The sequence below is a fragment of the Lynx canadensis genome, chromosome E1 (assembly GCF_007474595.2).
Source record: "Lynx canadensis isolate LIC74 chromosome E1, mLynCan4.pri.v2, whole genome shotgun sequence".
NCBI lineage: Eukaryota > Metazoa > Chordata > Mammalia > Carnivora > Felidae > Lynx > Lynx canadensis.
This window is the reverse complement of record NC_044316.2, coordinates 16,989,689-17,012,964: the sequence shown is the minus strand read 5'-3', so window position 1 is coordinate 17,012,964 and position 23,276 is coordinate 16,989,689. Positions and strand designations below refer to the sequence as shown.

The 23,276-nt window shown below is 42.2% G+C and overlaps 1 protein-coding gene across 1 annotated transcript in view; it reads left to right on the top strand.

The window, feature by feature from the left end:
- Positions 1–14,526: 14,526 nt before the first annotated feature.
- The window catches only part of TAOK1 (TAO kinase 1), a 145,990-nt gene continuing 137,240 nt past the window's right edge, over positions 14,527–23,276 (top strand). The window contains 1 exon segment of the mRNA XM_030295661.1: positions 14,527–15,189. The gene's annotated coding sequence lies outside the window, so the exon portion shown is untranslated.

The following is a 23,276-nucleotide window of genomic DNA, read 5'->3' as shown; positions in this document are numbered from 1 at the left end:
GTGGGAAGTGTGAGTGAGTGTTTTGCAAAAGTAGAGGACCAAGATTTGGTAAAAACTGGCATGTGAATACTCTAATGTTGCTTTTCCCCAATTTAGGGATTCTTGGTGAAGATTGCTGGTTTCCTCACATTGCCACTACAGCATGGTTGCTACAAATTTATTTTCCTTGGAAGATAAGATGCCGGGTTGCTGATTGGCCGTGTGACTTTGGGTAAGTTATCGTCCCTTTCTAGGTCTCACGAGAACAAAGGATCACTGTTCCTCTTCGCTCCAGGAAAGGAGGAGGATTGTTTGAAGTTTGTGTAAATTCCAGGAGAAAAGTGAACATGGTCTGGTAGTATCCTTGGCACTGAGAAGATCGGAAGTGCTCATACAATCAGGTCAAATGCCACTGTTCAATTTCTGTGATTACCAAAGACTCAGCTGACACAGGGCTGTGGTTTGACATGGTTCCTTTGTTCCAGATAATAAACATGTGTAATGTCAATTATACTAATGTGCTTTGCTCCAGTTGAAACAAGAAGGAGGTTGATGACGGGGCAGGACACTGTACTTCATTCTCTCAGACGGGGAGCTCTCTGACAACATGTTTTTCCTGTCTCTCTTTGTAACTGCTAATTAGGTTCTCAGCTGGGCTGTCAGAGCCTTGACAGGTTTCACAGGCAGTCACCACCTGACAATTTACAACTATGGGCTTTCCACAGCCGGCATGTTCCCTCGCAGGGAGCCAAAGTTGCTCAGTCCTAGGTTCCTCCTATCATTCAAAGAGTCTGATCTGAGAGGAAAGCTAGCTTTCACGGTACATTATCCAATTCCAAAGCAGAACGTAGTGGCCAGTGGTGGTGATGGGAAAACCTCTGGATTCGTGTCTGTCCTTAATGGTAAGGGCTGACTCTTTGTTTTGGAAGTAGAGTGGGAATGATCCAAGCCAGAAGTGGCATGGGACTATGGGAATTTAACGTAGCCTTAAAAAATGTTATTACTATTATTATTTTTAGAGAGAAGGTGAGAGAGAGAGAGAGCACATGCTAGAGAGCACATGTGTGTGTGCATGTGAGAAGGGGAGGGGTAGAGAGAGGGGGAAAGAGAGAATCCCAAGCAGGCTGAATGCTCAGCACAGAGCTGGACACTGAGCTCGAGCCCACGAGCCATGAGATCATGACCTGAGATGAGATCAAGAGTTGGACGCTGGGGGCACCTGGGTGGCTCAGTCGGTTAAGTGTCTGACTTCAGCTCAGGTCATGATCTTGCAGTTCATGAGTTCGAGTCCTGCATCGGCCTTTTTAAGGCCAGGCCAGAGCCTGGAGCCTGCTTCACATTCTGTGTCTCCCTCTGTCTCTGCCCCTCTCCCGCACTGTGTGTGTGTGTGTGTGTGTGTCTCAAAAATAAATAAAACGTTAAAAAAACAAAACAAAACTAGATTGTCTTGACCAGACTCTTAATAGATCTGTAGCTGTTACCTGCTGATGAGGGCACTGAGGAAAAAAAGCATATTAAAAAAAAAAAAAAGATGGGGCGCCTGGGTGGCGCAGTCGGTTAAGCGTCCGACTTCAGCCAGGTCACGATCTCGCGGTCCGTGAGTTCGAGCCCCGCGTCAGGCTCTGGGCTGATGGCTCGGAGCCTGGAGCCTGTTTCCGATTCTGTGTCTCCCTCTCTCTCTGCCCCTCCCCCGTTCATGCTCTGTCTCTCTCTGTCCCAAAAATAAATAAACGTTGAAAAAAAAAATTAAAAAAAAAAAAAGAGTTGGACGCTCAACCCACCGAGCCACCCAGGTGCCTCCAACACAGCCTTTAATAAAGTTGCTATTTATTTTGTTCTTAAAACGATTACTCCCTCGGGGCATGTGGGTGCCTCAGTAGGTTAAGCCTCTGACTCTAGATTTCGGCTAAGGTCATGATCTCATGCTTCCTGGGATTGAGCCCTGCATTGAACCCTGCCCTGACAATGCAGAACCTGCTTGGGATTCTCTCTCTTTCTCTGCCCCTCCCCTGCTTGTGCTCTCTCTCTCTCTCAAAAATAAGTAAATATTAAGTAAATAATAATAATAAATAAAAAGCTCAACCTCTATACATCCAAAACATGGAAAGCAGGGACTCAGACACTCCCATGTTCACAGCAGCAGCATTCACAGTAGCCAAAGGTGGAAACAACCCAAATGTTCATTGGCAGACAAATGGCTAAGCAAAATATGGTATATACATGCAACGGAATATTATGCATCCATAAAAAGGAATGAAATTCTGACACCTACTGCAACATGGATGAACCTTGAAGACATTATGCTAAGTGACATAAGGCAGTCATAAAAGGACAAACACGGTGTGATTCCTCTTGTATGAGGTTCCTAGAGTAGTCAAATTCATAGAGACAGAAAGTGCAATGGAGAATAGCAGGGACTGGGGAGGTGAAGGTAGGATGGGAAGGCGTTGTTTAATAGGTACAGGGTTTGCATTTTGGAAGATGAGAAAAGTCCTGGAGATAGAGAGCAGTGATGGTTGCACCACAGTGTGCATATACTTAATGCCACTGAACTACACTTGAACATGGTTAAAATGGGGGACACCTGGGTGGCTTAGTCGGCTAAGTGTCTGACTCTTCATCTCAGCTCAGGTCTTGATCTCGGGGTCATGAGCTCAAGCCCTATGCTGGGCTCTGTGCTGGGTATGAAGCCTACTGAGGAAGGAAGGAAGGAAGGAAGGAAGGAAGGAAGGAAGGAAGGAAGGAAGGAAGGAAGAAAGAAAGAAAGAAAGAAAGAAAATGGTTAAATGGTAAATTTTGTTATGTGGATTTTACCACAACCACCTTTGGATGAGGGAGCCTAGGTAGTTGAGGCAATACAGTGGAAGACCTGAAGATGAAATCAGAGCCTTTATGGGCATGGAACTAACTCTGCCCGAAGCCAATCTTAACTCTGGACTGTTTAGCTTGTGCGAACCAAAATATTCTCATTTTTCTTAAACTACTTTGGGTCTGGTTCTCTGCCATTTGGGACCAAAGAGTCGTAAATGACGTAGAACTGTTTATGTGTTGGTATTTTCCATTAGGCGATGATCTCAAGAATGGGAATGGTATCTTATTCATCTGTATTTCCACAGAGCCTAGTATAATCCGCGTAATTGACATCCAATAAATGTTTGCTATCTTATCAATTCAGTATTCCATAAACATTTATTGTGAGTCGTCTATATGTCAGAAATTGGTTTAGGTGTGGGAGATGGAAATCAGAATGAGTGAATACGGATGCCTGGCTAGCTCAGTCGGTAGAGCATGTGACTCTTGACCTTGGGGCTCTGAGTTCAAGCCTCATGGTGAGCATAGAGCTTACTTTAAAAAAAAAGAATGAGGGGCATCTGGGTGGCTCAGTTGCTTGAGTGTCTGACCTCAGCTCATGTCATCATCTCATGGTTCAGGAGTTCAAGCCCCACATCAGGCTCACTGCTGTCAGCGCAGAGCTTGCTTCAGATCATCTGCCCCTCTCTCTCTATCTGCCCCTCCCCTTCTTGAGCTCTCTCAAAAATAAATACAACATTTAAAAAAAAGAATGAGTGAATAAAAACTGTTATCAGGGAGTATGTGGAAGAATAGCTAACTACAAAGGCTGGTGTGATAGAGAACTCTAGGAAAAGATGCATACATATGCTGTGTTCCCAGGAAGTTGCTGTCACCTTGGTACCAAGTGCCTGACTGATGGGCATCTCCTGGGCTCCTGCACATGCCAGATATTTTCAGGATTGTCTAAGGCTTTGAGAATGTCTGGAAGGCACCTGCCTCCCAAACTGGTGTACATGTAAGATTTATACCTGATCCTGTCCTGTGAACCATGTTTCTTTCTTTTTTTTTTTTTTTTAATTTTAACGTTTATTTATTTTTGAGACAGAGAGAGAGAGAGCATGAACAGGGAAGGGGCAGAGAGAGAGGGAGACACAGAATCTGAAACAGGCTCCAGGCTCTGAGTGGTCAGCACAGAGCCCGACACGGGGCTCGAACTCACGGACTGTGAGATCATGACCTGAGCCGAAGTCGGATGCTTAACCGACCGAGCCACTCAGGCGCCCCGAACCATGTTTCTTTCTGCTGTGCTTCTTAGTGTTGCCTGAGTCTCAACAATATATTCTGTAAAATGAGTGTGCCCTGTCCATTTCTCAGACTTATGGTAAAGGTCAGAAGACCTCATAGATATGGAAGTTCATTGTATCTAGGTGATGGTTGCTTTCTTGTACCTGACCGTAGCAAGGGTTAACACATTCTACTCTAGCATCCTCACAGAGCCATATCGTTTGGCCTCACCAGCAGTTCTATTCTACTTGTAGTGAACATCTGTTGTTTTTGTCTGTCCATAATTGCTCCCTCTTCTTCTGGCAAAAGGTACCCTACATTCCTTGGGGAATTTCCTCTCTATCTATTCCATTCCAACCACATCAATTCTATGTTGTTCTTGTGGAGCTGTTACTCTGAGCCTCACGCCACTGGGTGGACACAGAATCCCAGCTAGGGCAATCAGAATGTCTCATCCTTTGGTGAAGCTACTAGCCCACAAAAGAGCCCAAGCTGGGCCGCCTGGAGCTGTTCCTTATATTTTATGTACTCTGAGAGAGCAAGAAGCTTCCCTTTGCCTTTGAGGTCATTTCCCTTTGCTTCTGTGGCCATTTCTCCCACTCCACTCTGCCCCCTCTCCTGGTCCAGCATCCTTCTGCTGTATGACATAAACTAGGATGGAAATCGACCTTAGTAGGATCTATGTGAATCTTGCTTAAACTTCTCGTGGAAACATGTGTGTGACACATAAGCCCCATATTCTGATCTGTTCATCCTCACAAAGTCCCAAATGCCTTCAATGTCTACATTTGCCATATCGTAACATTTCAGTATTGAGAATATTTATGAAGAGGAGAAAGAAAGGCTGAGGTTCACGATAGCCATTGTATGGTGCCATGTGATAAGTAGACTAGACCTCTGTCCCCTGCTCAGGGGTTTTTGACAGCTTATGTAGGAAAGATCACACAGCAGGCAAGTTTGAGTGAATGTATACACCTGAACTTTGGGACAGGGATTCCTGTCACTAGTGATCATAATACAACCTATCAGTAAGGGAAGCATCTAGTTAAAACCAATGTTAGAAAACTCCTTGATTCATTTCCTGTGTGTTGACAGTAGCAATGGCAGCATTCAGTGCTGGGGTATTTTAAACTAGGTGGCAGCAGTGGAGAGCACCTGAACCATCAGCTCTACTGCTCCCAAAACAAACACAGACACCCTTATGACAAAATCCAGCCTGTAGAGAAAAACAGGCAAACAATTGGGAGCTGGGATGATGTGTGGAGACACAGAAAAGGGGGGGGGGGGGAGGCCAGGCACCTAACAAAATTCTTTTAATTCCTGAGACACTGGACCTTTCAGTTATAGGGTCTAATAAATTTCCTTTTCCCCCCCTTCTGAAACTGATTTAAACAGTCACTTTAAACCAAAAGACTTCTTACTAGTATAGTATTACTACCTAGTAAAGAGAAGGCTAGAGAGGAGACACAAAGACAATCCCAAGCCAATAAAGCAGCAACTCCTTTTATATTTTGATTGCCAGCTGTTTGTTTTAATGTTTTTAATGTTTATTTATTTTTGAGAGACAGAGCATGAGCCGGGGAGGGGCGGCGAGAGAGGGAGACACAGAATCTGAAGCAGGCTCCAGGCTCTGAGCTGTCGGCACAGAGCCCAAAGCAGGGCTGGAACTCAGGAACCGCGAGATCATGACCTGAGCCAAAGTCACTTAACCGACTGAGCCACCAAGGCGCCCCTACCAGCTGTTTGTTTTATATCCTATGTGGCACGACACTGGTAGGAAATAGTGTAGTGGGTTTTTTTTGTTTTGTTTTGTGTTGTTTTGTTTTTAATCTTGGCAGATGTCAGCCAAAGAGAAGGGCATGACAAAATCACCAATTGGTCCTGAAGATAAATTCCAAAAACCTCTCAGTCCACAAACATGCTGCCCAACCCTTCCTACATTCACAGATGTCCCAGACAATCATGATGCACTGATCATGGGGTGCCTGCCAGAGGGTGGCGTCACAGCAGTGGGTTGAATATTTACGTCCTTAGGCATATGTAATAAGAGCTAACACTTGAACAAACAAGCTAATGCACACAACTCAAAACGTGTGTTTTGTTTGTTACTTAAAAAAATCTAACTACATCACCCTTTTCAGAAAGATCCTAAGCATGGTCACCTATCAGACTGCATTCAACCGTCTAATTAAAAAAAATTTTTTTTTAATTTTTAAAAATTTTTAAAAATTTCCTTATTTGATTATTTATTTTTGAGAGAGAGAGACAGAGAGCAAGTAGGGGACAGGCAGAGAGAGACAGAGACACAGAATCCAAAGCAGGCTCCAGGCTCTGAGCTGTCGGCACAGAGCCGAATGCGGGGCTCGAACCCGTGAACCACGAGATCATGACCTGAACCGAAGTTGGACACTTAACTGTCTGAGCCACCCAGTTGCCCTCAACCTTCTAATTGTTAATTTCCAGGAATTCTCCCAGGGAACATCTGAGTCCCCACCCTATTTACTCAGTTCATGAAAATTGTATGTTTGTCTCTTTGGTTTTTTCCTTTTCTTTTCACCTCTACCTCCAGTCCCAGAAATATGTTTTGTAATTCCATGTGGTATAAAACTGAAAGTAATCAAATAATGAATTCTTGTTATATCTCCCACTTAGACATCACCTAGGTAAATAATTTACAGTTCAACCTCCCCGAGAAAGGTAGGAGAAGTACAACACTGATACTGCCTCCTCTAAGGAAGCCTTCCCTGAGTGTCTCCCCCACGTTGGGGCTGGATTGGGAGAGATTTCATGTACTCCCAAAGCATCCTGAGCTCACTCCTGCTGTAGTACTTAGAACACAATATTTTTTTAATGTGATTTTTTTTTCTTCAACTTTTTTTTTTTTTTTTTTTGGGACAGAGAGAGACAGAGCATGAACGGGGGAGGGGCAGAGAGAGAGGGAGACACAGAATCGGAAACAGGCTCCAGGCTCCGAGCCATCAGCCCAGAGCCTGACGCGGGGCTCGAACTCACGGACCGCGAGATCGTGACCTGGCTGAAGTCGGACGCTTAACCGACTGCGCCACCCAGGCGCCCCTAGAACACAATATTTTAATTGTCTGCTTACTTGCCTATTTCTCCCAATAAAATCTGATCTCTTTGAGGAAAAAAAAAAGAGCTAACCCTTTAAATGGGCTAGGAACTTTTCATGTTATATTTAATCCTCACACAACCCTCTGAGGAGGGTAATTTTTTATTTATTTATTAAATGATTTTATTATTTTTAAGTAAGCTCTATACCAACATGGGGCTCGAAACTCACAACCGTGAGATCAAGAGTCACAGGTTCCTGGTGCCTGGGTGGCTCAGTCAGTTAAGCGTCCAACTCTTGATTTCTGCTCAGGTCATGATCTCAGGGTTTGTGAGTTTGAGCCCTGCACTGGGCTCAGTGCTGACAGTGCTGAGCCTGCTTGGGGTTCTCTATCTCCCTGTCTCTCTCTGCCCCTCCCCTGGCTAATGTCTTTGTCTCTCTCAAAGAAATAAACTTAAAAAAAAAAAAAAAGAGTCACAGGTTCTACCAACTGAGCCAGTCAGGCTCCCTTGAGGAAGATAATGTTAACCCCATTTTACAGATAAGGAAAGGAATACTCAGTCTGGTTATGACACTGATGCAAAGTAGCATAGTTTTGACACTAGTAAGTGATGGAGGTGGGACTCCACAGTCAGTGTTTACTGCTGCTGTATCTTCCCATCCTCTGTTTGACACCTTCAGGGTTGGACTTCTTTTCTTTAATTTTTAAAAAATATTTATTTTGAGGGGCGCCTGGGTGGCTCAGTCGGTTGAGCATCCGACGTTGGCTCAGGTCATGATCTCACGGTTCCTGAGTTCAAGCCCTGCGTTGGGCTCTGTGCTGACAGATCAGAGCCTGGAGCCTGCTTCGGATTCTGTGTCTCCCTCCCTCTCCATTCCTCACCTGCTCATGCTCTGTCTCTCTCCCTCAAAAATAAACAAAGTTTAAAAAAATTTTAAAATATATATTTATTTTGAGAGAGGGAATGTGTGCATGCATGCGTGCATGGAGGAGGGGCAGAGAGAGAGGGAAAGAGAGAATCCCAAGTTGGCTCCACGTGCAGAGCCCATTGCGGGGCTTGATCCCCTGACCTAGAGATCATGACCTGAGTTGACATCTAAGATGTTGGACACTCAACCAGCTAAGCCACTGAGGCACCCCAGGGTTGGACTTCTTTGAGACTCTGGAGCAGCTGATTTAACTTATTCATGGCTTGCTTCAGATGCTTATCTGATAGTTACCTGAGACCGAAAGGTTTCTAGGTCAGGACTTTATGGAACTGAGTTATATTCTACTATCCTTAAGGGTACCTTGGCCCAGCATTTATCTATTCCTGTGGGTTAAAATGGAAGAACCAGCTGTCTCCACATGCAGGGCATTTTCAAAAGATTGGCATTTTTCAACGATGTTCACAAAATGAACCCAACTGTATGGGAGTGAAGAGCTCAAGAAACCACTTTACACATGATGAGGTTTATTTTCCAGCCTATATCAGACAGCCTTATGTAGATAGGTCTGAGTGAGGTATGAAAACCAGACTTAAACCTGCTTTAGTTGGTTGGTCTTAGAACCTAAAGACAAAATCTGTGGATGAACCAATAGGCCAGGATGCACTGAATGGGCTTCCAGTAACATACTTATTTATTGATTTGTTGATTATCAGTTTCATGGAGTGTCTCACTACAGGTTTCTACAATGGAAATTCTAAGACACATCCTTCTCACCAACTACCCTCTCATGCACTCAGCTTTAATGTTTTTTGCCGTCTACTATAAGGAAATAGAGGTTTCCATAAATAATCACAATGTAATTGCAAAACATGTATACACTAGTTAAAGTTGGTGGAGATATCATCATGACTAATGCAATTCCCCCCCAAATTTTAGTAGGAGTCTGGTAAAACACCCAAAGAAGCTTTTTTCCTTTCTTCTTCTAAATATGCATATGTGCACATGCGCGCGCACACACACACACACACGCACACACTTTGGAATTCAAATTATCTGTACATATTATTTGCATCATTCCTATAATTATAGATTTTTGAACTAAAAGAATTCCAGAGATCATTTTAGTCTATTGCAGTTAGATAGGAAGTTGAAGCCCAGAAAAGCATAAATTAAGGTCTGGCTCAGTGTATCATTTGCTTACAGGTTGTTTTGCATTGGTATTTAAATGTTTTGTGCAAGCAGATCTCATCTCTCTAATAGGATTTTGAGTTCCTAGTCTGGAAAGAGATTTGAGAAAGGGGACCAAAAGGCAGTGAGAAAAAAGGGGGCTCATGTTGAACCTGTAGTGTAATTTTAGCTCTCCACTTAACAGCTAAGTGATGTTGCACAAAGTTATTTAATTTTTCTCAACTTTCTTCTTCTGTATTGGGAGTCATCACAATCATTATCATCATCATCATCATTCTTCTTTCAGGGCTGTTGGAAAGATTAAAAGGATAATGAGGGGCGCCTGGGTGGCGCAGTCGGTTAGGCGTCCGACTTCAGCCAGGTCACAATCTCGCGGTCCGTGAGTTCGAGCCCCGCGTCAGGCTCTGGGCTGATGGCTCAGAGCCTGGAGCCTGTTTCCGATTCTGTGTCTCCCTCTCTCTCTGCCCCTCCCCCGTTCATGCTCTGTCTCTCTCTGTCCCAAAAATAAATAAAACGTTGAAAAAAAAATTTTAAAAGGATAATGAATGTAAAACACTTGCTTCATACAGTTTTTGGCACAGAGTAACTTTATAAACATTAGTTCCATTTGCCCCTTCTGTATTTTATTTAAGGCTAACATCATACAGTAGGAATTCAGCAAGTATTTGTTGTTTATTTGTTTTTTTTTTTAATAGGCTCTACATGCAACACGGGGCTTGAACTCATGACCCTGAGATCAAGAGTCTCATGCCCTACTGACTGAGCCAGCCGGCTGCCCCCAACAAGTATTTGTTAAATTGAGTTGAATATGACTTGGTCTTTTACTGAGTGACAACACTGAAAAGACAGTTTAATTGGATAGACACCAGATCAGTCAGTGTACTCACCTACACATTGTCAAGGTGCCTTTACACACAAAGATACATGCATGACAAGAAATACACTGACATTACAGATGGTCAGGCATGTCTTACACATATTAAAAATATGTGCATGGCATCAAGCTGTCCTCGGTTGATGGTGCCAGGAGTACAATATGTTGGAAAGAGAGTGTGGTTGAGATTCACTCACAAGTGGGTTCAAATTCTAGCTCATAACTTCTTAGTTGTGTGATCATGGGCAAGTGACATAGCTCTCTGAACTGTAGTTTCCTTACCTATAATATGGAGGTAATAATAATAATCGAACCTATCTCACAAGTTTGTTGTGAGGATTAAATAAGACAGTGTATGGAAAGAGCTTATTCTTGGTTTTGCCACTGCTTGGGTAACTTTTCTAACAAGGTCGAGACATGGTTGGTACCCATTCTTTACCCTGTAACTTTCTTTCCTTTATTTATTTATTTTTTTTGGGTTTTTATTTTAAGTAATCTCTATGCCCAACATGGGGCTTGAACTCAATGACCCCAAGATCAAGAGTGGCATGCTTGGGGCACCTGAGTGGCTCAGTTGGTTAAGCATCCACTTCTTGGTTTTGGCTCAGGACATGATCTTACGGCCTGTGAGTTTGAGCCCTACATCAGGCTCTGTACTGATAGTGCAGAGCCTGCATGAGACTCTCTCTCTCCCTCTCTCTCTCTGCTCCTCCCCTGCTCACTTGTGCTTTCTCTCAAAATAAATAAATAAACTTAAAAATTTTTTTTAACTTTTTTAAAATTTATTTTTGACAGACAGAGAGACAGAGCACAAGCAGGGGAGGGGCAGAGAGGGAGACACAGAACCTGAAGCAGGCTCCAGGCTCTGAGATGTCAGCCCAGAGCCCAACGCAGGGCTTGAAACCAAGAAACATGAGATCATAACCTGAGCCAAAGTTGGATGCTTAACCTACTGAGTCACCCAGGCACCCCACTTAAAAAATATTTTTTTAATATTTTTTAATACTCTTCACAGCATATTAGCAGTTAGCAGAAGAGTGAATAATAGTTCAAGATAGTGCAAACATCCTAAATAAAGCTAGAGAGGTATGCAGGGTTTTGTCTGGATTTTATCTGGAGGGCTTTGAGGAGCCATGGAAGAGTTTTAAGCAGAGAAATGATACATTCAGCTTTTAGAAATGATACATTCATCTTAGGAAGATTGAAACCACTCACCTCAATATAGAGAATGGGGCATCCTGGGGGATGAGGAGAGTAGTTGGAAGGCAATTATAGTACCCTAAGTTAGAAACTGAGTTATGGGGGCGCCTGGGTGGCTCAGTTGGTTGAGCGTCTGACTTTGGCTCAGGTCATGATCTCATGGTTTGTGGGTTCGAGCCCCACGTAGGGCTCTGTGCCGACAGCTCAGAGCCTGGAGCCTGCTTTGGATTCTGTGTCTCCCCCTCTCTCTGCCCTTCCTCTGCTTGCATTCTCTCTTTCTCTCTCTCTCAAAAAATAAATAAAAACATTAAAAAAGAGAGAGAGAAACTGAGTTATGGGGGCGTCTGGGTGGTCAGTAGGTTAAGCATCCAACTTTGGCTCAGGTCATGATCTTACGGTCTATGAGATCCATGTCAGGCTCGCTGCTGTCAGCACAGAGCCCACTTTGGATCCTCTGTCCCCCTCTCTCTGCCCCCCCTCCACTCTCACATGCTCTATCTTTCTCTCAAAAATAAGTAAACGTTGGGGCTCCTGGGTGGCTCAGTCGGTTGGGCGGCCGACTTGGGCTCAGGTCATGATCTCGCGGTATGTGAGTTCGAGCCCCGTGTCGGGCTCTGTGCTGACAGCTTGGAGCCTGAAGCCTGTTTCAGATTCTGTGTCTCCCTCTCTCTGACCCTCCCCCGTTCATGCTCTGTCTCTCTCTGTCTTAAAAATAAATAAACGTTAAAAAAAAATAAGTAAATGTTAAAAAAGAAAAAGAAACTCAGTTATGAACCACCATAGCAGAGGCAGTGGGGATGAAGAAAGAGATGGATTAGAGAAATGTTTAGGAGTTAAATCACATAAAGTGCAACATCTGCACTTATTCTAAGTATTAACTTATTTTCCCACCATTGATGAGTGTAATTCTCTTGTTTGCATACAATCTTAGAAATTAAACAACTGATACGTTTTGCAGTATCAAAACTGTTAATAAGCCCATGTGTATGTACACAGATTTTGCAACTGGCCAAGTCCAGAATGTGGAAAGTTCTACAGGTATCTGATTTCATAGCCAAATAAACTGCGTACAAAAAAGAAAGAAAGAAGGAAGGGAAAAGGAAGGGGAACCGTTATACAAGAAAAGAGACATGAAAGACATCGCAATAAATCAAATGCAGAGTGCAGAACTTCAGATCCTGGTTCAGATAAATGGACTGTAAGAAGACATTTTGGAAACTATAGGAAAAACTGAACATGGATTGGGTATTAAATAATAAGAAGTTATTGTAAAGGTGTTCTAATGATATTGTGGTTATGTTTACAACAAAGGTATTTGTTAGAGACACATATTGAAGTATTTACAGGTAAAATGCTATGATGGTTTACTACAGATTTACTTAAAAATACATTGGCGGGAAAAGGTAGTGGGAGAATAGGTGAAACAAAAATGATAAAGTGGTGTTAATAGTTGAAGCTAGGTGATGGACACATGGAGGTTTATTATTACATCCCACTCCTTTTGTGTATGTTTGAAATTTTCTATACAAAGTTAAGAACAAATGTTATATAGAAAAGCCTGTTTCCATTCCTAAATGTATGAAATAACTAGAACATTCTTGCTGTAAATTTCAGAAGAAGGGATCAGGTTTGGAAGGGGATCATTTGAGGGTAGGTGGAGGAAGAAGGGCCCTAAGGACAAGAAGGTATTAAGAAAACTGGTTTTGAGTTGTGTTGAAAAACCAAGGAGGAACACAGTTTCAAGATGGAAGGAGTATCAACTATGTCAAATATTGCAGATGTCAAGAAGGAAAGGATTAAAATAAACTCCACTAGACACAGCAAGTAGGTCATTCTTGACCTTGGTAAGATCAGCTGCAGTGAAGGTGGGAAGACACAACTTTTCCAAGAAGCTTGGCTGTGAAGGGGAGGAGAGATGAAGATCCTAATCCTTCTTTTCCTCCCAAAGAAACTAGGGCATGTTTTTATGTTGAGGGGAGGTTGCCACTTAATAGCTGTTGACAATATAGGTGAAAAGAGTAATGACTGACTGACAGAGCAAAACCCCTTACTCCAAGAAAGCATATTTGGAATAAATTATATGTATAACACACTAAAGTGGATGTCTTGTTTTTCTGATCATAGCCAGTTTACTTTCCTAGTTTGCTGTAACTTCTAGTAATTGTTCTGGAGTACATTTTTATGCATAAGTCTCACATATTTGTCTCACTGCTTACTAGTTGAAGAATCAAGATTTTTTTTTTAAGTTTACTTATTTATTTATTTTGAGATTTTTGAGATAGAACCAGTGGGGAAAGGGCGGGGAGGGGTTGGAGAAGATCAGAAGAGGGCTCTGTGCTGACAGTAGAGCGCTCTCTTGGATCTAGAACTCACTAACCATGAGATCATGACCTAAGCCCAAGGAGGCTTAACCTACTGAGCCACCCAGGTGCCCCAAGAACCAAGATTTTTTTTTTTTTTATAACTGCACTTCAGGCACACTTTTTGGTTCTTGAATAAAACTGCTCTCTTTATAGCCCACTGAAAGGAGTTCCTCTAAAAAATTTTTTCACCACACAAAAAATTAAAAGCTCTATTCGTTTCTTGCATCAGGACCCGTAGGACTCTTTGTTTACTGCTCACGTTTCAACAACTTACCTTCACTCAACCTACTAAAAACTTCTCAAGAATTTGTCTCTTTCCTACCATTACCAACATACAGGGTGGTTTAATCTGTATTCGCAACTCTTATTACCGTTCCAAAAATTACTGTAAACTTTTAGACTCTCAAATACTAAACTATATACTGATGACGCTGACCAGTTTACCTCTGCATTCCACGGAGGGGTTGAATTAAGATGTGTAAGAATGGGATGTTCTACATGTCAGGGCAAGCTTCTTATTCGTAAGGTTATGGCGGGGGGGGGCGGATGTTTTTGGAAGAGAGGAGAAGGTGAGCAGATAAGCTCTTCTTAGATTTCAGGGTGAAATGAATGCACCTGACACCCGCGTGGCAGAAGAGTTCAGCCAGCTGAGCGAGACAGGGCTGGACTAAGGCTGGGACTCTGGGCCACCCGGGAAGACTCCGCCCAGTGCAAGCACTCGCGCGCTCCCGAGAGGGCGCGCACGCGTACGCAGTCGTGTCTCGCGCAGGGTCGGGCCTGTCAGGCGGGAAATCTCGCGAGATCGGAGACTGGGATGACTGTCGGGAGGAGGGGAGTGGTGTCGGGGAAGGGGGGGGAACCTGGGCAGCGGCCGGGCTCTGTGGCTTCAGGGCTTGGAGAGAGAGAGAGGGAGGGTGGCAAAGGTAGTGAGTTGGTGCCGCCGCCTGTCTAAGGAGAGAGGAGGGGTCCCGCTTGCCTGCGCCCTTCACGGGCCGAGAGCGCGAGGCACCGGCGAACCTCTGAGGCCTCCCGGCCCCTGGGGACCCCGCCCCGCCGCCGGCCGGCCGGCCCGCGGCCTCTCTTCCCTTTGTGAGCGCCCCCTTCCCAGGGGTGGTGGTGGTGGCGGAGGGCTGTGCGTGGGCCCGCCCGCCGAGGGGCCGCGGCGGGGGACGAGGGGGCCTCGGCTGTGTGAGGACGGAAGGCGGCCGAGGCCCGGGCCGGTTCCCCCGAGGCGGCGGCGGCGGCGGCTCCCAGCACTTCCCCGCGCCATCTTAGCTGAGCCCAAGCGCTGAGGGCGCCTCCTCGACCCCGGTCGTCCCCTCGCCCCCTCCCCCCCTGCCCCTTGTCGCAGAGCTTGGGCTGGGCGGCTTGCTGGGGCTCCGGGGGGGGGGGGCGGCGGTCGGTCGCCAGGCCCCCTCCTCCTCACTCCTCGCCCTCCAGCGTAGCGGCTACCCGAGCGCTGCAGGGGGCTGCGCTTGCCTACTCCGCCCAGACCTGTCGGCGAAAGGGTAAGGGCACCTCTGCTTTGGGAAAGGGAGACATGGAGGGGGCGGGGAAATTCGGCCCACTCGGGCCTCTCCGAGTAGAAGGGATGTGGGGGTGGGGTAGGGAGAGAGACAAGGAGGGTCTGTGATTCTGTGGGTGGGGTGAAGAAGCTGGTGAGCTGGGCGCCCTCCCGTTTTGAGGGGCAAGAGCAATTACATTTCTCTTTCCTGAGGGTCACCGGAAGGGGTGGTGGAAGGGGATGTCTCGAGGAAGGTGTGGCTCTCATGGGGAGACTGGGTTGCTGTGCACCCCGATTTAAAGGCGCGAGGTCCCTTTCCTTCTCTTCTGATCCCTCTGCTCCTCCCTCTCCTCCTTTGTAGTGTCTGTATTCTTGGGAAGGGTAGCCTGCTGGATGGATTCCACCCCCGCTCAGGAAATCTATACTCCTGTAGGGGTGATGGAAGCGTTTCTCCCCCCTACCCTTCCCCCTTCCCCATCCTTTAGTCTACTGCAATGCTGCAGAAGTCCAAGGCAGTTTCTTCATACACAGGCCCGTGTATACACTGAAGGGAGGGGGAACAGGAGTGGGAAGTAATGGCGCTTCCCTTGGAAAGGTTACCCTTTTCCCTTGGTTTTAAATCGATAACAGTACCGGTTTAATATTCTTCCCCTGAGATCTGTCCCTGGGAAGTATATCTGTTCCTGTTGTTATTGTTGAGAAATATGGTCTCTGGAGAGGGACCCTGCCATGTTTGAACAGTTTTGATGTCTCTCTCTCGCTTTCTTTTTAAACACTAGATTGACATTCTGTGTGTGTGTGTGTGTGTGTGTGTGTGTGAACACATTGGGTTTTCACTGGGATTCAGATGAAATAATTTTGTACTCTTTCATGTCCCTCTCTTTTTTTCTTTTGTGACTTTTGTAGTTTTTGAAGAATTATTAAAGATTAATGCATACAGGCAGGCCGTTTAATGGACCTTCGTTCTCTTTGAGCTGTGAATTTTTAGGGTTAATGCTATTTGTATAACATTGAAATTGGAATTTTCTGAAAATGATTAGGTTACAAACCTTTCTGTGGAGATGCTTTGTTAAGGAAATGAAAAAGAAGACATTAATTTGCCTAATTATTCTGTGAGAGGATCTGTGTTATGTAGTCATTTTCCACTTCTTTTGCTTCATGTCATATTTATTTAAAAGAAATCATCTGGTTTACAGTAGTACTTGTTTTTAGAGTAGAAATAAATAAAAATAAAAATTTTAACATCCTGGAAGTGTGTTGCAAAGTGCTTTTTGTGATCAAAGAATAGTCTTGAACTTTTTTTCTTTAAGTGTTTAGATTTACTGATGAAATGATTTAAAAATGTCTCATATATAAAAGTTCGTAGAATTACTTTTTTTTCCCAAAGCAGTGAAGACTAAAATATGTACAGATATGAGTTGTTTTGATATTTTACTAACAAGTTGCATTTGGTGTTTAAGCTTTGCTTAGTGGGTGACTTATTTTAAAATACCTCTGGATGTCATCTACATTTAATGTTACCCATCAGACTTTTTTGGTGTGTTTGTTGCATTTTGAAACCTGTTTTAAGACAGGGATTTAAAGATGTTAGTAGTAGTAGTTTTAGGCAACAATTTAGTTTCTGTCATTTCATGATTTTGATATGAGGCACATTAATGATATGTTAAATCAGTTTTATTATTTTTCTTCGGAAAATGGCATTCTCCTTGCTTTCTTTATTTCGTTCTGATTTTTATCTAAATTTATTTTGACTTAAACAGCACTTCTCATTTGAATTTTTATTTCATGGCACAAAGCTGCCATGTGTGTAGAGTTTTGGTGTATAGAGTTTCTCCCTATATGGGAAATTATGCCGTAAAGTTTAATTCTGTATGTTGTTGATAATTCATATATATTGTCACGTATAAACCCAAGCATAATGCTCAGCAGAGAATGATTATGTTTTCGTCTTGGAAAGATGCAGGCAGAGAAGATTTGTCAGTGAAGGCTACAAAACTTAGAGAATATACACAGAATGAACGTAAACTTCTTGCTATACTTCAGCATGCTAGAACTAAGAGAGACTCTTAAGAACAAGTAAAAAGAAACCCCGTTTTCCATAGCTGGTAGGAATTCTAAAAGTGGTAAAAGTATCTTCTTTACCAATTAGATAAGTTCATTATTAAGGAAAAACTGCCTGAGGGTTATTTCGGCTGACCTCTGATGCCACTGTCAGAGAATACTGAGAGCTGGGTTTGGTTGATTCCAGTTTAGTATGGTACTTAGGTTTCTAAATAGTTCATCTACAAAATGGCAGTGTACATCACTTCCTGTTCTTTCACAACTGACTCTTTCTCTGGATTCCCTTTTAATGACTTAACTTTTGGCATTCTGATATCTGATTTGTTAATTTCGTTATAATTCTCATGTTTTATAGATGGAAGAATTTCTAAGAATCAACTGGGTTTAATAGTCTAATATTATCTTGACAGTAACCTACCTTCCAAACTAAAAGATAGTTTCTCAAACATATTTAAACTCTGAGAGGTTTTAGAGAAATAGAACAATGTACAGAACAAAAGTATGAGTGAACTGAATAGAAAATTATTACTGTATTTTCTATAGTATAGATTTGAGGAGAACTATGGATATGGCAGTTACTTGAATGTGTGTTAATATTAAACAACCTTTCTGTATATCGAGGCACATACATATTTGGTCCCATGTTATGTCAGTCCATTAATAAGAAAGAAGCTGATTAGTTATAGAACAGCAGGAAGACTAAATGCTGTTATTAACCATAAAGAGAATAATTTATTTTAGTAATTTGCTCATACTTAGTGGATATAAATACTTAGTAACTTCAGAAATTTTCTAGGGGCCAACAGTTGGCATTGAAATTAGATTTGAGATTAATCTGTTATTCACATTACCAGGAAATAAATTCTGGGTTTTTCATCTGACTGATTTGTGTATTAAAATCAGTTAATTTTTTCTTTGTATCACTTTTGGTTATCAGTAGTCTCTATTATAATAATTGCATTCATACTAGTTTAACCTTTTAGAAATTAGGAGGTTTTGGGGCGCCTGGGTGGCTCAGTAGGTTAAGCCTAGAGGCTTAACTCTTAACTCCTGATTTCGGCTCAGGTCATAATTCTCACTCCCCTTCTCTCTGCCTGCCCCCCCCCCCCCAAACTAAATAAACTTAAAAAAAAAAAGAAATTAGGAGGGTTTTTTGGTATGTATTAACTGATGTTCAGAATCATGTATGAATGAGTCTTTTCTTAAAAGTGTTATTTCTGTAGTCAACTTCTTGCGAAAAATTGAGATTGATCTGTTAAACAGAGTGCCAACGTTACATTTATCTGCTTTTAGGTTTTTATACTTGTTATGGCTGGATTTTAAAAAATATTCTTCAAGATTTCTGGGGCGCCTGGGTGGCTCAGTTGGTTAAGCATCTGATTTTGGCTCAGGTCGTGATCTCACGGTTCGTGAGTTTGAGCCCCACATCGGGCTCTGTGTTGACCGCTCGGAGCCTGGAGCCTGTTTCGGGTTCTGTGTCTCCTATTCTCTCTGCCCTCTCCTGCTCACGCTCTGTCTCTCTTACTCTCAAGAATAAATAAACATTAATTAAAAAAAAATATTCTTCAAGATTTGAAATTCTAAGATGTGAGAAAGATACAAACCTGTATTATTCCATTCCATTCCATTGTTGGGTTGAAATATTTTAATTTTTAGTGGTAAAAATTGATGTTTAATTTCATTAAAGATGTCTCAGACCTTCTAAAAAGTCCACATGAATTAAAAAGTTGTATGGAGGGACTAGAAACAGTTCTTAAGAAGAAAAAAATTTTTTGACATTGTATTTTATTGTTTTGAGAGACAGATTGCTGAGTAGGGAAGAGGCAGGGAGAGAGGGGGAGAATCCAAAGCAGGCTGTGGGCTTTGAGCGGTCAGCATAGAGCCCCATGCGGGGCTCGAACCTATGAGCACAAGATCATGACCTGAGCCGAAGTTTGACGTTTAACCTACTGAGCGACCTAGGCACCTTATTTTTTTTTTAAGTTTATTTATTTAGAGAGAGAGCACACTTGTGTGCACATGCACACCAGTGGGGGAGGGGCAGAGAGAGGGAGAGAGAATCCTAAGCTGTCTCCACACTGTAGTGTAGAGCCCAATGTGGGCTTGAACTCACATAAATACCTGGCATGTAAATAAAAGTATAGATATATAGCCTATTAAAAATGCCAATGTCAGTGTAAACAACTCATTCTTTTTAGAGTTGTATATTTAAAATTTTTTCCAATGTTTATTTTTTACTTCTTTTAAATATTTATTTTTGAGAGAGAGAGACACACACACAGCACAAGTAGGGGAGGGGCAGAGAGAGAGGGAGACACAGAATTTGAAGCAGGCTCCAGGCTCTGCACTGTCAGCACAGAGCCTGACATGGGACTTGAACTCATGAACCCTTAGATCATGACCTGAGCTGAAGTTGGATACTTAACTGACTGAACCACTTAGGAGTCCCAACGTTTATTTTTGAGAGAGAGAGAACAGGGAAGAGTCAGAGAGAGATGGAGACACAGAATCTGTAGCAGGCTCCAGGCTCTGAGCTGTCAGCACAGAGCCTGATGCAGGGCTTGAACTCACAAACTGGGAGATGATGACCTGAGTCGCAGTTGGCTGCTTAACCAACTGAGCTACCCAGGCGCCCCTAAACATAACTACTTTTAAGTGGCCTCTAACATCTTTAAAGTTGAAAAGGAGCTGATTTTTCCTTTTGACAAAATGCAGAGTTAGAAGAAGGTGAATTATTCTATTTAGAAAGACATGCGCGGGGGGTCTGGGTGGCTCATTCGGTTAAGTGTAGGATTCTTGATTTTGGCTCAGGTCATGATCCTGTGGTTTGTGGGCTTGAGCCCTGCCTTGGACTCTGCACTGATGGGTTGAGCCTGCTTGGGATTCTCTCTCTCTGCCCACCACCCTGCTCGTGCTCCTCATGCTGTCTCTCTCTCTCAAAATAAATAAACTTTAAAATAAAAAAGAACTCTTAGAAAGATATGCAAAATTTAGTTTCTGAGAAAAGCAGTGACAAATAATGGAATGGAACAAAATATTCTGATTTGCAACCACTGATAATGATAAAACTGGCACGTAATATATCTTAATTTCACTTAATAATATTAGCTGTGTAATTACTTTATGTAACTTAAAAAAAGTTTATTTATTTTGAGAGAGAAAGGGGAGGAGGGGCAGAGAGAGAATCCCAACAGGCTCTACACTGTCAGTGTAGCACCTGATGCGGGGCTCAAACCGGGAGATTGTGACCTGAGCCAAAATCAAGAGTTGGTCACTTCCAACTAAGCTACCCAGGTCCCCCCCCCCACCTTTATGTGACTTTTTAAGCCTTACTTTCTTCATCTATAAAATGAATATAGAACCTGCTTTACAAGGTTGTTAGGTTTAAATGGGATAACTTGTTAAGTACTTAGCATATTGCCTGATACATAGTAAGTGCCCAGTAAGTTGTTGGCTATCACACACTAGCTGTTTAATAAATGTTTGCAAATGAATACAGGGAGTCTAATATTTAACACTGAAGTGCATTCCATAATTTTGATTTGGATTAATACATTTGGAGCTGGACATACCTTTTTGAAAGAAATGATTAGAATTTTTCTTTTAAGTCAGCTCCACACTGAGCCTCGAGCCCAACTCAGGACTTGAACTCAAGCCTGAGCTTCAGAGTCGGATGCCTAACTGACTGAGCCAACCCAGGCGCCCCTAAATTATTAGAATTTCTAATTCTAAGAGTAGCTTACAAACTTTTTATACCTATAGTGGACTACTAGCTAGTTCTACAAGAGATATTCTTTTTCCTTTGTGGATAAACCTTTCCTAAATAATGAAATTTTTTTTCCCTTTTCTACTTCATTTGTTTATTTAAGAGTCATTTCATGTCACTCTTCCACATCCTGGAGCTCTTTTCACCTTCCTAGCTTTGAAGGCATCCAAAGTACTCCTGCTCTCCTAAGCTTATCTTTATATGTTCCCTTTGTACATCCTTACCTTGAAAGTGGTTTGTATTCCACAATATATTAATTAACAGACATTAAATGATGATCATATGCCAGTAAGACATGATACCTGCCCTGGAGGAATTCTGTCTTTCATTTTTTTCCACCTCCTGAATATTTTCTTAAACTAGATACTCATGAAAGCAAGGAATTGTCAGTTCCTTGGGATTGTCAGTTCCTCTAAGCTAGTGTTTTTCAAACTTTAGGTTGTGACTTAATAATGGCTAGTGAATTCAATTTAGTAAGTTACAATAACAGTTTTTTTAAATGAAAAATAATAGGAAATAATCAGAATGTGGTATGTAAGGGTAAGCATTCTAATGAGAAACTTTTTTTTAGTGTTTATTGATTTATTTTTAGAGAGAGAGAGAGAGAAAGTGTACTCACACGGGGCAAGGGGGGCAGAGAGAGAGGAAGAAAATTTCAAGCAGGCTCTGCAGGGCTCAAGCTTACCAACCATGAGATCAGGACCTGAGCCAAAATCAAGAGTCAGATGCTTAAGAAACTTCAGAGTTGGGCATCCCAACAAACTTTTTTTTTTTTGGCTGTATCTTTATGTGCTCTGGATAACCAGTTACATTTTTAAAATATGTACATTCAAGTTAGTTACCCAGTTACATTTTTTAAAAATTTCTTTTTCAACTCATCCTTTCTACCTTTTTTTAATGTTTACTTTTTTTGAGAGAGCGTATTTGGGGGAGAGGTAGAAAGGGGGGGCAGAGGATAGGAAGCAGGTTCTGCACTGATAGTGAGCGTGATGTGGTGTTTGAACCCACAAACCATGAGATCATGACCTGAGCCAGAGTTGTATGCTCAACCAACTGAGCCATACAGGCACACCCCCTCCCCCCCTTTTTTAAAGTGTATATTTATTTATTTATTTATTTTCTGTAATCTCTACAGCCAAGGTGGGGCTCAAATTCATGACTCTGAGATCGGGAGTCACATGGTCTTCTGACTGAGCTAGCCAGGCGCTACATCATCTTTTTATGCCTTTACTTTATGTATTTACTTTTAATGCCTCTGAAGTATAATATACTTGTTTTTTCTTTTAATAAGTCTACTTCCAGTGTTTCCTGATTCTAGTCTCTATGCATATTTACCTTTATTAGGCTGCACATCTTGTTAGGGTACTAAGGACTCTGTCTAAAAGATCCTGGTAAGGGTACCAGCCATTTTGGGTGTGATGGTAACTTTTGAGGTGTTTATATTGGGGAACCTATGTTATTACATATCTAGAGTCATAGCCTGTGTGTATGAGTGCAGTTTCTTAGGAATTGCAAAATTTATTTTTTAAGGAAGGAAAACTTTTTATTTGGAGCATATTGAGAAAATGTCTTTTATTTTTATTTGGGGTATATGTGGATTTTAAAAATATTGCAGCATATATTTTAACAGGATTTGTAAGGTGACTATTTAAATATATTAGATAAGTATATCAAGTATATTTTTAAAATTTCAGTGTGCTTCAGTGCATGACATTTTACCATATCCTTATGTTTTGGTTGATGTTTTTAGTCCACTTGTGGTAGCAGTTATGAGTCTCTAGGCTGTATTTTTTACTGATTTCTTCAAATTTATTTCCACTGAGACTGAGAAAGAAATTTCAGAAAAACTTGATGAACAGCATTGCTAAACAAGGGGAAGGCTTTTCCTTTGGGAAAGCTTTCTCTCTTTGCTAAAAGCATCTATATTGTTGATTGGAAAGACTAAAGTTACTTATTTACCTGTGATTATACTTGATAAGGAAACTTTATTGTTGCATAGAAACTCTGTATGGTATGTGTGATAGTATTTAACATGTAGTGTTTCAGTAATCTCATGCTATGTAAATGATAGATGATGACTGTGATGTTTTATAATAATGGATCATCACATTATAGGAATATGGTGTTTGTTGGTTTTGTTCCTTAGAATTTAAGGGTTCTGAGTCCCAGAGGAACAATATAATGTGCTTGTTTTCAAATTCTTTACTTTGACATATATAGTTGTTAGTGCTGATTTTTCCATTATTGAGAAAATAGAGTAATGA